At 45.8% G+C, this 13,069-nt stretch overlaps 1 long non-coding RNA gene across 1 annotated transcript in view; it reads left to right on the top strand.

The window, feature by feature from the left end:
• The first annotated feature begins 4,816 nt into the window (after window positions 1–4,816).
• LOC146871046 (uncharacterized) overlaps window positions 4,817–13,069 on the top strand; it is a 442,713-nt gene continuing 434,460 nt past the window's right edge. The window contains exon 1 of the long non-coding RNA XR_014959492.1: window positions 4,817–4,862. This is a non-coding gene — a long non-coding RNA (uncharacterized LOC146871046). The remainder of the gene's footprint in view (window positions 4,863–13,069) is intronic.

Below are 13,069 nucleotides of genomic sequence, written 5' to 3'. Positions count from 1 at the left end.
AACACAAAGGGCCAGCTCACGGAAGACTCGTGGAGAGTAGGCGGGCAATCTTCAGTGCAAATGCTGCTCGGGGTCAGGGTTACAAGTATCCCAAAGCTCAGCTGCAGGAGTCTTTATAAGCTGATGCTTCTGCAAAGTGACGTGGTGTCTAGGGGTTCGGTTTGCACGGTCGCCACGAGGGATACGGGCCTCAGACTTGCTGTGGGCACTGATCGATCTCAAAGACCACGGACACCCACCGCCTGTGTTGCAAAATTCTTCGGAGTCCGGTAGGAGTTTCGGAGATGTAAACTGGTCAGATGCATCTTTGGTTCCTGCCTTGCAGGGGAGTAACTCCTTTAGTCCAAGGGCGATTTTTCAGTCATCTAGTTCAATTTAGATCGTCGAAGTTCCAGGATTCAGTATCAGAGTTCCATCCAGGTGTAATCTAAAGTCCTGTTGCCAGGGGTTTCTATCTTATACCCAAGAAAGGGGTTGGACAAACTCTAGGGACCCACCTATGGGAGGGTCAGGAAAGAGGGGTGGCTGCACCCATTTTCTTTGTCTGGTTTTGCGCCAGAGCAGAGGCTGGTAGCCCCTGCAACCGGTTTGAGCTCGACTATGCACAGGGACACCAAATGTGCCCCCAGTGCTGACTTCATAGCACTCTTGGAGTGTCTGTGGCTGACAGCATCCATTTTGTGATGCCAGGGCTCTGTTAGCTGGTACCGGGTATACCGGTGCTGTCGTGTCTCTCCCTCTAGAAGGGTGGGATCATACTCCCACACCAGTTACTGCTGCGGGGGTATGATTCCAAGATGTTTGACACCAAACACGACATGTTTCCATGCAGCCATTCCAAAGTTAGCTTTTACCGTTTGGTTATAATGCACTTAAGAGTATATGGTTTGGCTGCATCACAAACAACCCTGGAATATAGGTTCCGAAGGCTGCAGAGGGGCTCTGCTCATGCATGGGCACCCTCTCACATAAAACCCAGCACCCTGCCTTCAGGATTGGTAAGGCCAGCCATAGGGGTGACTGATAGGTTTACATGTGCAGTGATATGGAGCGATATAGTGAACCTATATCTCAGTAAGGGGTGCATGCACCACCTAACCCAGGCTGCAGTAGCAGTCCTGTGGTGTCATTTTTGAAGGCTTCCCAGGGGTGGCATAATACATGCTGCAGCCCCTGGTAGGCCTCTGGGGTACCTATGCCCTGGGTACATAGTATACCATATACTAGGGACTTATATGGTTACCCCAGAATCCAATCTGGAGTGTACCTAAAGTACTTATAATCAATTTAAAGGGGAAAGCAGAAAAGGCTGCTGTCCTGAATAGCAGGATCCCAGCCAAACTAAGTCGAAAACCAGCAAAACCCCAGGAAAAAAGTGGGGGAAACCATGCAGTTAGATTCCACCTTCCTACACTAGGATAGTGTCTTCTTTGTACCCACGTCTGGTCTGGTCAACGGGTTTGGTACGTCGTCAGAAGCCACCCCTAAGGTGAGTACTGGATACGAGAGAAAAAGAGAGTGGTGTGAGAGGTAGAACAGGGAGTTGCACTCATACACAAATAACAGGACACTCAAAGCTTCGCTATACTCACAAACACTTATGCAGCATCAATCTGATAATAGTAGACGAGACTGTAATCCTGATTTGGGAGACCTTTAACAGCAGGTAGAGGAGAGTGCGTAAAAAGTCACAATGAAAACTAAAGCAAAATGTCCAGTACAATAAGTGAGGATTTAGCAGCTAGATACCTGAGCCACTGCAATGTTCCAATGCTCTTCTAGGCAAATAACAATATGAACTATGCACAGTCTGCTCATAGAACAGCAGTAAATTGCACCTGTCTGCTTTTTCATACACAGTTTTGATAATGCCTATCCACTGCCCTCAATGTCCCACAGGTTACTAAATGATAGATGGAAGTAAACAGACAAATGTCACGGAGTGTGTAATGCAGGAGGAGCGCTCCTGCGCTTCGCTCCCGACTTCAAAGAAACGATACCTGGTAACGGCCGTAGACTGAGCGGCAAAGACCAAGGAACTCCGGGCGGCTAAGAATTCCCGTCGGAGCAGGGGAAGCCGAAGGAAGCCTTGAGGTCTCCACTCCCCACGGAACACTCCCTCAGGAAAAAGAAGACTCCAGTGGGAATAAATCGTTTCTATGTTGTTTGCGGAACTGCAGGGAAACAAGCTTCCGCTTTCAGGAACTCGGGAAGCTGCGGAAACTAAATGTTATCACAAACAGGAACACCGGCAAGGTGATTAGCGAGGTTGCTGGCGAGATTGTCAAGCCCCGACCGCAGGAAGGGGAGGGGCTTTATAGCGCCGGACTTCCAGGTGAGTCCAGATCCTCATACTGGCCATACGTCCGAAAGGATTCTGGGACTCGGTGTTTCTTGGGCACCAGCTGCCTGCTGACAGCGCTAGCTTTCCATCAGACACAGCCACATGCATCACATGCATACAGGGGAGGGAAACCCTACACATAGAGGCCACCAACCCCTGTTGAGGGAACATGACAGCAGGTATTCACATATAGTCCACACAAGGATGGTAACACATGTATGGTCGGATGTGTTGTGTGAGTATGTGTGAGTGGTTGTAAGGGTGAGTGTGTGGCTCTGTTAAGAAGCTATATGGGTGAGTGAGTGGCTGCATCGGTGAATAACTGGGTATGTCAGTATCTGTATGGTGAGTGTGTGGTTGTTTGAGTGGCTGCATGGATGAGTGACTGGTTGTATGAAAAGGCTCTATGAGTGAGTGACTGGGTGTGAGTTGCTCTACAGATAAGTGAGTGGTTGTGTAAGTACTTGTATGGGTCTGTGAATGGGTATGAGTGGTTGTGTGGATATGTGGGAGATATGTGAGGTATATGAGAGGTTATATGGGACGGTGGATGTGTGAGTGGTTCTGTGGATGATGTCATCAGTGATGCCATCAGTGATGTCATTTGAGATGTCATCAGTGATGTCACTGACCATGTCATCAGTGATGTAATATGTGAGGTCATAAGCAGTGCATTGCGGTGGCATACGTTATAGTTAGCTCAGGTAAGCATAAATGATGAATTTCACTAATTTTGTACGAGTGAAATCTGAGCCTAACTATAACATCCCTGTAACCTTTGTTATTTTCAGTGAATTTCTAAGGTTCTTTTTATTCTATTTCCTAACTATAATGTCCCTGTAACCTTTGGTTTTTACAGGGAGTTTCTGCGTTTTTTAAATTCTCTTTCCTAACTATAATGTCCCTTTAACCTTTCGTTTTTTAAATTAATTTGTCAGGTTCTTTAAATTTTATTTCCTAACTGTAACCACTAACCTCTGAGACTTACTGTATAAGTGAGTGCAACTTTCTCTTTTTCATTCTTTCTGCTCTCCTTCACTTTTCTTTCATCTATTCCTTCCTAAAATCCTAAACTTACTTCCATTTACTCATTTTGGTATTCACAGAAGGCACTTACTCATTGATGAGTAAATGCCTTCTGTGAATACCAAAATGAGTAAGTGCCGCGCGCCCCCCGCGGTTCATTTTCAATGCCCCGGGGAGGTGGCGGTCCCCGGGGCATGGCGGTCCCCGGGGCAGCGTGGGGGGGATTGGGACCACCCCATTCATTTTTTTTTCAAGCCTCGGGGAGGTGGCAGTCCCCAGGGCTGCGGGGCCCCCGCAGGCCCCCGCAAATTATTTGGTGAATGCCCCCGGGACCTGGCCCACCCGGGGGCTTAACAAGAACGAATGTGGGAGCCCGCACTTCGTTTTTTAAAAACATTTCACTGCCGGATTCGCGACCCAGTGCGAATTCGGCCGATTTTCTTTTTTGTAATGCTTTTTTTTGGCCTGGGGTCCTTGTGGGACCCCTTACGCAGGCCTAGGTGGTCAGGGTGTTTCTACCCTGCCCCCTTTTCTTCATTTTTCACTTTGCTTCACCTTTGTTTCACCCTTTTTCTTGTGACTCGATTACCGATATATATATAAATATATATATCCGAGGTAACCTTTTTCCAACAGATTCTAATAGCAGGCGAATCGGAAAGCAGGAACGGACACCTCTTGTATGGTGCAGAATTTTTATTATTTAATGCGCTAAGCCGCCATGACGCGTTTCGGTCTCCCAAGACCTTGATCACATGACGCGCTGACATCCCTTTCCTCAATTTAAAGTGCTAGTGCAGTAAACATGGACAACAGACATTTCAATTGGAATCAACCTTGAAACACATATTCCTGTTAATACATATGTAAACATTGGTCACTGTGCAAAAATGAGCATATATTGTGCAACTTGATGCGTTTTATAAATAGGTTAATCAAATCAATAAATATCAATTTAAAAACCATGATTATATATAAAATCGCACACAATGTTAAGCAGATCCTTAATTGATATATTTACACTGTGCAATCCGAGCGTTTTTTGTGCAAAATAATGCATTATATAAATAGGTCATCAAACTTAATAAATATCAAATCTTAAAAACCATTTATATAGACACGAATATCCAGCTAAAATGTATATAGTGGACCTTCAATTTATATATTTACAATATATATATTTGGGTAAGGCTGCTGCCAAATAGGAGAATAACCCGATTTTAAACGTTTTTTAACTTACGATTTTAAAACTGTTGACATTTCACTTGCTTATCTGTACTCTGCTTATTTTGCACTTCTGTGGTTACTATTGGTCCCCTGCTGACTTCCTTCCCCCGGTCCACCACGGCTGTGTGCCGATTGAGTGGAGGGCGTTTCAGGAAGCAGCAGGTCCAATCGCTGGGCACTTCCAGTCTCAGGGAGGGCGGAGCTAGGCTCCCGCGCTCTCCGCGATATCAGACGGAGGTGCCAGTGGACGCCCAGCGCTATTTGGGTAAGGCTGCTGCCAAATAGGAGAATAACCCGATTTTAAACGTTTTTTAACTTACGATTTTAAAACTGTTGACATTTCACTTGCTTATCTGCACTCTGCTTATTTTGCACTTCTGTGGTTACTATTGGTCACCTGCTGGCTTCCTTGCCCTGGTCCACAACGGCTGTGTGCCGATTGAGTGGAGGGCGTTTCAGGAAGCAGCATGTCCAATCGCTGGGCACTTCCGGTCTCAGGGAGGGCGGAGCTAGACTCCCGCGCTCTCTACAATATCAAACCGATGTGCCAGCGGACACGCGCCAAAGGAGCGCATAAGGCAAGCCCAAGGCAAGCCCAAGGCAAGCCTGTCTGCGGCCAGCAGGGGCTAGGGGCTAGAACCCCTGCCTGTGATAAACCAGCCCCAAGCACCACATATGGATACACGAGAGAAGCACTTTTAGCCCTCTCGCACCATACAGGTCTTGATCATACACGGTGTTCAAGAGCTCACCCAGGATACATGTATGGCCCGTTTTCCTGCCTTGCTTGCGAATGGTGCAGTCTGGGGCAAAGCCAGACTAGTAGACAGATGGAATCAGACATCCATAAACTGTCTTGTATATATTTTAACGCAAGGTCAGTACCAAAGCACTGCCCCGATATCTGGGACATTCTTAGTGAAAGGAACCCTGATCTTGTTTTCATCACAGAAACCTGGCTGGATAAAAACAATTCCCCTGACTTTGCTAATGCTTTACCAGCCAACTACAAAATTGTCAGCCAAGACAGGAATGGCCGAAACGGAAGGGGGGTAGCGATATTGTTTAAAGACCATTTGACTTGCCAGCCCGTTCAAGTAGCCCAACAGGATGAGCACGAAATACTATCTTTCCAAATACTCCATGACGGTCTCACTTTACAGGCCGGCGCTGTGATATACAATCCCCCAGGTCACCAAACCGAACTGAGTACCAGGCTACTTACCCAACTCCTACCGGTTTGTCTGAAGTACAAGAATTACTTAGCAATAGGTGACTTTATTGTTCATTACGAAAAAGCTGATAATCCGGTTGTCTCACAACTGGAAAGCGACATGCAGATTCTCCAACTGAAGCAATGGATCAAGAAGCCCACCCATATTGCTGGGCATACCCTCGACCTATTATTTTCCAACATTGAATCGACACTCATTCAAGAGATAAAACCATTATAATGGACAGATCACTCACTTGTATCATTCTCACTGAGACTACCGGTTAACCTAACTCAACCTTGTAAGCCCAAACAGACAAATAACAGAGCGTGGAGATTAGTTACTGAGACATCGTTCCAATCACATTTTTCCCCCCAAACACCCAGACCCTGACTGATCTCCCGGTGAGCACGGCAGCAGCTCACCTGGAGTCTGAAATCAGAACGACATTGGACCAACTCGCCCCTAAGCTAACGCCCAAACGATCGCAAAGACCTCTCACTGAGAAGTGGTACACATCCCAACTCAAGGTACTTAAAAGGAAGTGCCGACATATCGAACATCAATGGAGACTGTCCAAATTGGAACCAGACAGATTACGGTACAAGTGTGAACTTAAAACGTACAATCACGCTATAAGAGATGCAAAAAAAAGCTACTACGCTCAACGAATAAATGAAAACTGCAACTCAGCGAAGGAGTTATACAAAATAGTTAAAGAACTTAGCAAACCAGCCAGCATGTCCCAAATCCTACCCCCTTCTATAGAAGCTTGCGAAAAAATTAGCAATTTCTTCTCGGATAACATAAGCCAAATATACTCCACTTTCAGTCCTACTATGAAAATAGACATAACTAGTCGGAAATTCCAGACCCCACACCCAGAAGCAATATCGGAATTGAGTAATTTTGCCCCCCTCACAGAGCCTGAGGTTTTAAAGGCAATGGGTGAAGTTAAGTCAGGATCCCCCCTAGACCCCTGTCCCCATTTCATTTTTGCTCAGACAGCCCCAACCCTCTGCCCGTATGTCACCCAGCTCTTCAATAACTCTCTTAACACTGCCACTTTCCCTGATATCTGGAAACAGGCAGTAGTAATTCCTCTGCTGAAAAAGGCAGGAACAGATGTTCTCAATCCTGAAAACTATCGCCCAATCTCCCAACTTCCATATCTCTCTAAGGTTTTGGAGAAGTTGGTGAACAGACAATTATCTAATTACCTTGAAACTAACGACTTGCTGGACCCCTCTCTGACTGGTTTCAGGGCTACCAACAGCACGGAGGCAACGCTACTGGCAGTATCGGATACCATCAGATCTTGTACTGACTAGGGAGGAGCCGTAGCTTTGATACTTTTAGACCTGTCGGCAGCGTTCAACACGGTCTCACATAATGGAATGCTGGTAACCCTTGATGAAAAGGGAATCCACTCTACAGCTCTAAAATGGCTCAGCTCGTTTTTCAGTAATCGAACACAAACAGTTTGACTAGGTCATTTCTAATCTAAATCCAGTACCATCAGCTGTGGTGTCCCACAGGGAGCATTGCTAAGCCCTACTTTTTTTAACGCCTACGTTTCATCCTTGGCGGAAATTAGTAGAAAGTGGGAAATTGGTATCTGCTCCTACACAGGCAACACACAGCTGATGGTTGCCATTGGGGAAAGACCTAAAGTCACCAAAATAAAGTTACACAACTGTCTCTCAGAAATGGCACAATGGATGCAGGAGCAGTGCTTGAAATTAAATGCAGGGAAATCAGAAATCCTGCTCTTTGGAGGGGCCAAGTTGATTTGGGACGCCACGTGGTGGCCACAAACACTTGGGGCTGCTCCAATCCCTAAGCAATGCGCAAGAAATCTGGGCATCTTCATTGATGACACCTTATCCATGAAGGACCATGTGCGGGCCCTTTGTGGTAAGGGCTTTGCCACTCTGAAATTGCTAAACAGGCTTTTCCCCTGGATCCCACTGGATTGTAGAAAAACAGTAACGCAAGCCCTGCTTATAAGTCAACTTGACTATGGAAACGCCCTATTTGTGGGCATGTAAAAAAAAAAAGGTGGAGAACGTGAAAAGGGGGCAGAGTGGACAGTTCCTGACCCCCTAGCCTTGGTCATGGGGTCACTGAAGAACCCCCAAGGGAGAAAAAAACAATTATTTTTTTTTTAAATCGCACCGCGCGCGCATGGCACACACTGCGAACTGTGGGTGCTCGGTGCGCGAAGCGCACCGAGCGACCACAGCGCGCGCACGGTGTGCGAAGCGCACGGTGCGCGCACCTCACGATTTAAAAAAAAAAAAAATTCACGGTGCGCGCACGGTGAAGAACCTGAAAAAAAAATAATTAATAAATACATAACTTAGCATTTAAAAAACCTTGCAAATTCACTTAAAAAACCATAGGTTTCACACATGTTATAGTTAGCTGGACATTTCACTCGTAAAAAACCAATGAAATTCCCCCGTTATAGTTAGTGCAGGCAACTATAAGTCACGCGACCGCAATCCTCTGCTGATGACGTCAGATATTACATCACTGATGACATATGTGTCTTTATGAAAAATAAATATTTGTAATATATGTATAGCTGAAGATTAATGGAAGAAGACATGGGTAAATAAGTGTCTAAATACAGTGATGTAATATCTGACGTCATCAGCAGAGGATTGCGGTCGCGTGAGTCATAGTTGCCTGCACTAACTATAACGGGGGAATTTCATTGGTTTTTTACGAGTGAAATGTCCAGCTAACTATAACATGTGTGAAACCTATGGTTTTTTAAGTGAATATATATATATATATATATATATATATATATATATATATATATATATTACCTACTGGCGGTCGCCAGTAGGTAGTTATAGTTAGGACCCTGTTTCCATAGGAAAACCGTAAGATTCTATTTGGAATAACTTTGGCGCCGGTCGACGAATCCTCGCGAAATTTTCAAAACTAATGGGGCGCTACGCTCCGCTCCTACCCTAAAAGTCTCGGGGGGATTCGTCAAGCGGGGGCTGAGAAAAAAGGGGGGTCCCAAAAGGCGTTTTTCCCATGCATTTTTCCATAGGACCTTTAGACACAGCTACAGCCCGAACGGCTGAACAGAGTTACATGAAATTTGGCAGAGAGGTAGTCTACAGTTCAAGGAAGTGCCTTTTGTAGGTCTGGTGTAAATCTGTTCAGTAGTTCCTGAGAAAATAGCATTTAAATCAATATATATATCTGTGGCAGCTTACGGTGCGCTTACCGTGCGCTTACGGTAAGCTTACCGTACGCGTACGGTGCCGTGCGCGAGCGCGATTCTGATTGGCTGTTAGATCTTAGTAAACATTCGAATCGGTCGAAACCAGGAAGCGGCGGCCGCCATTTTCTCTCTCGCACTCTGAGGGGGGGAGGAAAAACAAAGGGTGAAAACATGTAAAGGGGCAGGTTAGACAGCTCCCAACCACCTAGCCTTGTTCAAGGTGTCCCCAAAGAACCCCCAAGGCCAAAAATTAACTTTTAATTTTTTTCAAAAAAACGCCGATTACGCTTACCGTACGCGTACGGTAAAAATTAATTATAAAAAAAAAATTATCCACACTTTCCCACCCCCGTGTGCAAAACGTGCCCGTGGTGCACCTTTTGTGCATGGCATATAACTTAACGGAACATTTATTCGATTACCTTTCACAACGAAGCGCATAATATGTCCTCCGTGTGCGGACGGTGCGCGAAGCGCATCGTGCGTACATGGCCCATCCAGCGTAACGTGGGCACGCGGTGCGCGTAGCGCACCGTGTGCCCACCGTACGTGCACGGCACTAACTGCGTAAAGTGGGCGCGCGGTGCGCGAAGCGCCCTGCGTGCTCACTGTGCGCGCACGGTGCGCGAAGCGCACCGTTCGCGCACGTAACGAACTGCGTTAAGTGGGCACGCACTTTCCCACCCTTCACACTTTCCCACCCCCGTATGCAAAAGGTGCCCGTAGGGCACCTTTTGTGCATGACATATCACTTAACGGAACATTTATTCGATTACCTTTCACAACGAAGCGCATAATATGTCCTCCGTGAGCGAACGGTGCGCGAAGCGCATCGTGCGTACATGGCCCATCCAGCGTAACGTGGGCACGCGGTGCGCATAGGGCACCGCGTGCCCACCGTGCGTGCACGGCACTAACTGCGTAAAGTGGGCGCGCGAAGCGCACCGCGTGCTCAATGTGCGCGCACTCTAAATTCTATTTTGAATAACTTTGGCGCCAGTTGACGAATCCTCACGAAATTTTCAAAACTAATGGGGCGCTCCGCTCAGCTCCTACCCTGAAAGTCTCGGGGTGATTCGTCAAGCGGGGGCCGAGAAAAAGGGGGGGTCCCAAAACGTGTTTTCCCCATGCATTTTCCATAGGACCTTTAGTCGCAGCTACAGCCCGAACGGCTGAACAGAATTACGTGAAATTTGGCAGAGAGGTAGCCATAAGGTCAATGAAGTGCCTTTTGCAGGTCTGGTGTAAATCTGTTCAGTATTTCCTGAGAAAATAGCATTTAAAAGCATATCAATATCTATACGCGCGCACCGTGCGCGCACTGTGCGCGCAACCTGCCGTGCGCGAGCGCAATTCTGATTGGTTGTTAGATGTCGATAAACATTCGAATCGGTCTAAACCAGGAAGTGTCGACCGCCATTTTGTCTCTCGCAGTCTGAGGGGGTGAAAAAAAAAGGTGGAGAACGTGAAAAGGGGGCAGAGTGGATAGTTCCTGACCCCCTAGCCTTGGTCAGGGGGTCACAGAAAGACCCCCAAGGGAGAAAAAAACAATTTTTTTTATTTTTTTTAAACAGCGAGGTGCACGCACCACGCGCGCACGGCACGCACTGCGAACACGGTGCGCGATTTTTAAAAAAAATCTGCTGATGAGGTCACATATTACATCACTCATGACATGGTCAGTGACATCACTGATGACATCACTGATGACATCATCCATTGAATGTGTGTTTTTCTGAAAATTACATATGTTTTATATATGTATATCTCAAGGTCGATGGAAGAATAAATGGGTACATAAGTGTCTAAATGGATGATTTGTTTTTGAAAAATTGATTGTATAAATGACTGATTAAGTGTATCATAGTGAATACATGGCTTAGTGAGTAATGTTTAAATATGTAAATATCTGTATCAGTCTCTCACTTTGTGTATAAGTGGCTGCATGGGTTGGTGAGTAGCTACATGAGTGTCTCTATAGGTTATTAGAACATTGGAATTGAAAACAATGGAGTGCTCCGGGCTTATAATGGCTGGTATAAGCCCGGAGCTCCAACATTCCAATGTGTCTTTGTTCACAGCTCTGGCTGTGAACAAAGACTTCAGGGAGCCCCTCGCGCTCCCTGAAGGCTTTGTTTTGTTAGAACATTCTGCCGTCTAGTGGCAGAATGTTCTAATAGCCTTATAGCCCTTCGTAGCAGGGCTATACCGGCTTTTAAAGTCCCTCTGCTTTGTTAAAGTCCCTCGCCTTCGGCTCGGGCCTTTAACGCTGCAGCGGGCCTTTAATAGCCAGTATAGACCGCTACGGCGGGCTATAAGGCTATATTAGTTGGTTTTTTGAGTATCAGTATGAGTGTCTGAGTGTCTGCATGGTTCGGTGGGGGGTATTACGTAGTGCATAGGTGCATGAATGAGTGACTCACTGTTTGTATGTGTTGAAGACAGCATGTGTGCAGGACTGTATGGGTGGATGAGTGTGTGCATGGGTGTGTTAGTGAGTGAATGACTGTCTCAATAGTGTCTTTATGAGTAACTACATATGTTTTAAACTAGTATATGTGACTATTGGTGTATATAAGTGAGTATATGTAAGAGTGAGAGATTGGAAGAGTTCCTGTATGAATAAGTATGTGTTTCTATAAGTGATTGTTTAAAAGACTAAGTATAAATAAGTTTCTGTAGAAGTAAGTGTGGTGGTGTGTGTATAACTGTATATGCAAGTAAATGGATGTTTGATTCTTTATTAGCATGAGTGACTGTGTGTGAGTAACTCTATGGATGAGTGGCGTTGTGTAACAGGATGTATAGGTGTATGAGTACATGTATGAGTGACTGTATAGGACTGTTGGTGAATGAGTGGATGTGTATGTGGATCTTAGAATTACTGAATAGGTTGTTGTAACTGGTATTGGTATGTCCATTGTTTTGAAAATGTTTGTTTCTATTTTTTAATGTGTGTATCAAAGGTTATATTAGGGGGCGAGGAGGTCTGCCACTCTATCACAAGGATGATGTCATCAGTGATGTCATCAGTGATGTCATTTGAGATGTCATCAATGATGTCATGAGTGATGTCACTGACCATGTCATGAGTGATGTAATATGTGACGTCATCAGCAGTGCTTTGCGGGCGCGCGAGTTATAGTTAGCTGAAATAACTATAAGGGGGGAATTTCAATGGTTTTGTACGAGTCAAAAGTCCAGCTAACTATAACGCACCTGAAACCTATGGTTTCTTCAGTGAATTTCTAAGGTTTTTTAAATGCTAATTCCTAACTATAACGTGCCTGAAACCTATGGTTTTTTCAGTGAATTTCAAAGGTTTTTTAAATGCTAATTTCTAACTATGCCTACAGAGATAGGACATGTGAAGAAAGAAGAAAAAACGCACAGAAAGAAAAAAAAGAAAAGCAGAAAGAAGCAACAGAAGTCCTCAAGGACGAAGAAAAGTGCAGGAAGAAGGATAACGTGCAGAAAGAACAAACAGAAGAGCAGAAAGAAGCCTTGTTGCAAAATCATCCTGTACCCTCAACTTTTTCAGACGGATACTGGTGGTAACTGAGTCTGACTAACCAGTCCTAGAGCCAGTGCTATGTTAAAAGACACTCAGAATACAGTGAAAACACCTACACACACTAGGGAACACTATGCGTTGGGGTCCCCCTGTGATTAGCATGACCTCCTCTGTAAGCCCCTAGTATATAATAGGGCAGGGGATTAAAAGTACCTCTTAAAACGCGCCACAGGGCGTGTTTGCACACGTCACCTCAGGCCCCGTCCCCTCCCTTCCCCACTGTGTAAACACGCCCTGTGGCCGTTTTAAGTTGGGAGATTAAGTCCCCTTGAATCCTGAGGGTCCCTAGGTTCCAACTAGCCCACTAGGTACCTCCAGTAAGCGCCACAGAGCTGCATTGCAGAGAGATGTAAAAAGGGGCACGGCCTAGACCACCTCTCTGCAACGCAGCGCAGTGGCGCTTACTGGAAGCACCTGGTGGGCTAGTTGGCCCC

Source organism: Triturus cristatus, chromosome 1_1, assembly GCF_964204655.1.
Source record: "Triturus cristatus chromosome 1_1, aTriCri1.1, whole genome shotgun sequence".
In the NCBI taxonomy this organism is placed as follows: domain Eukaryota; kingdom Metazoa; phylum Chordata; class Amphibia; order Caudata; family Salamandridae; genus Triturus; species Triturus cristatus.
The sequence above is the reverse complement of the archived record's forward strand: the minus strand, read 5'-3'. Positions and strand labels throughout refer to the sequence as shown.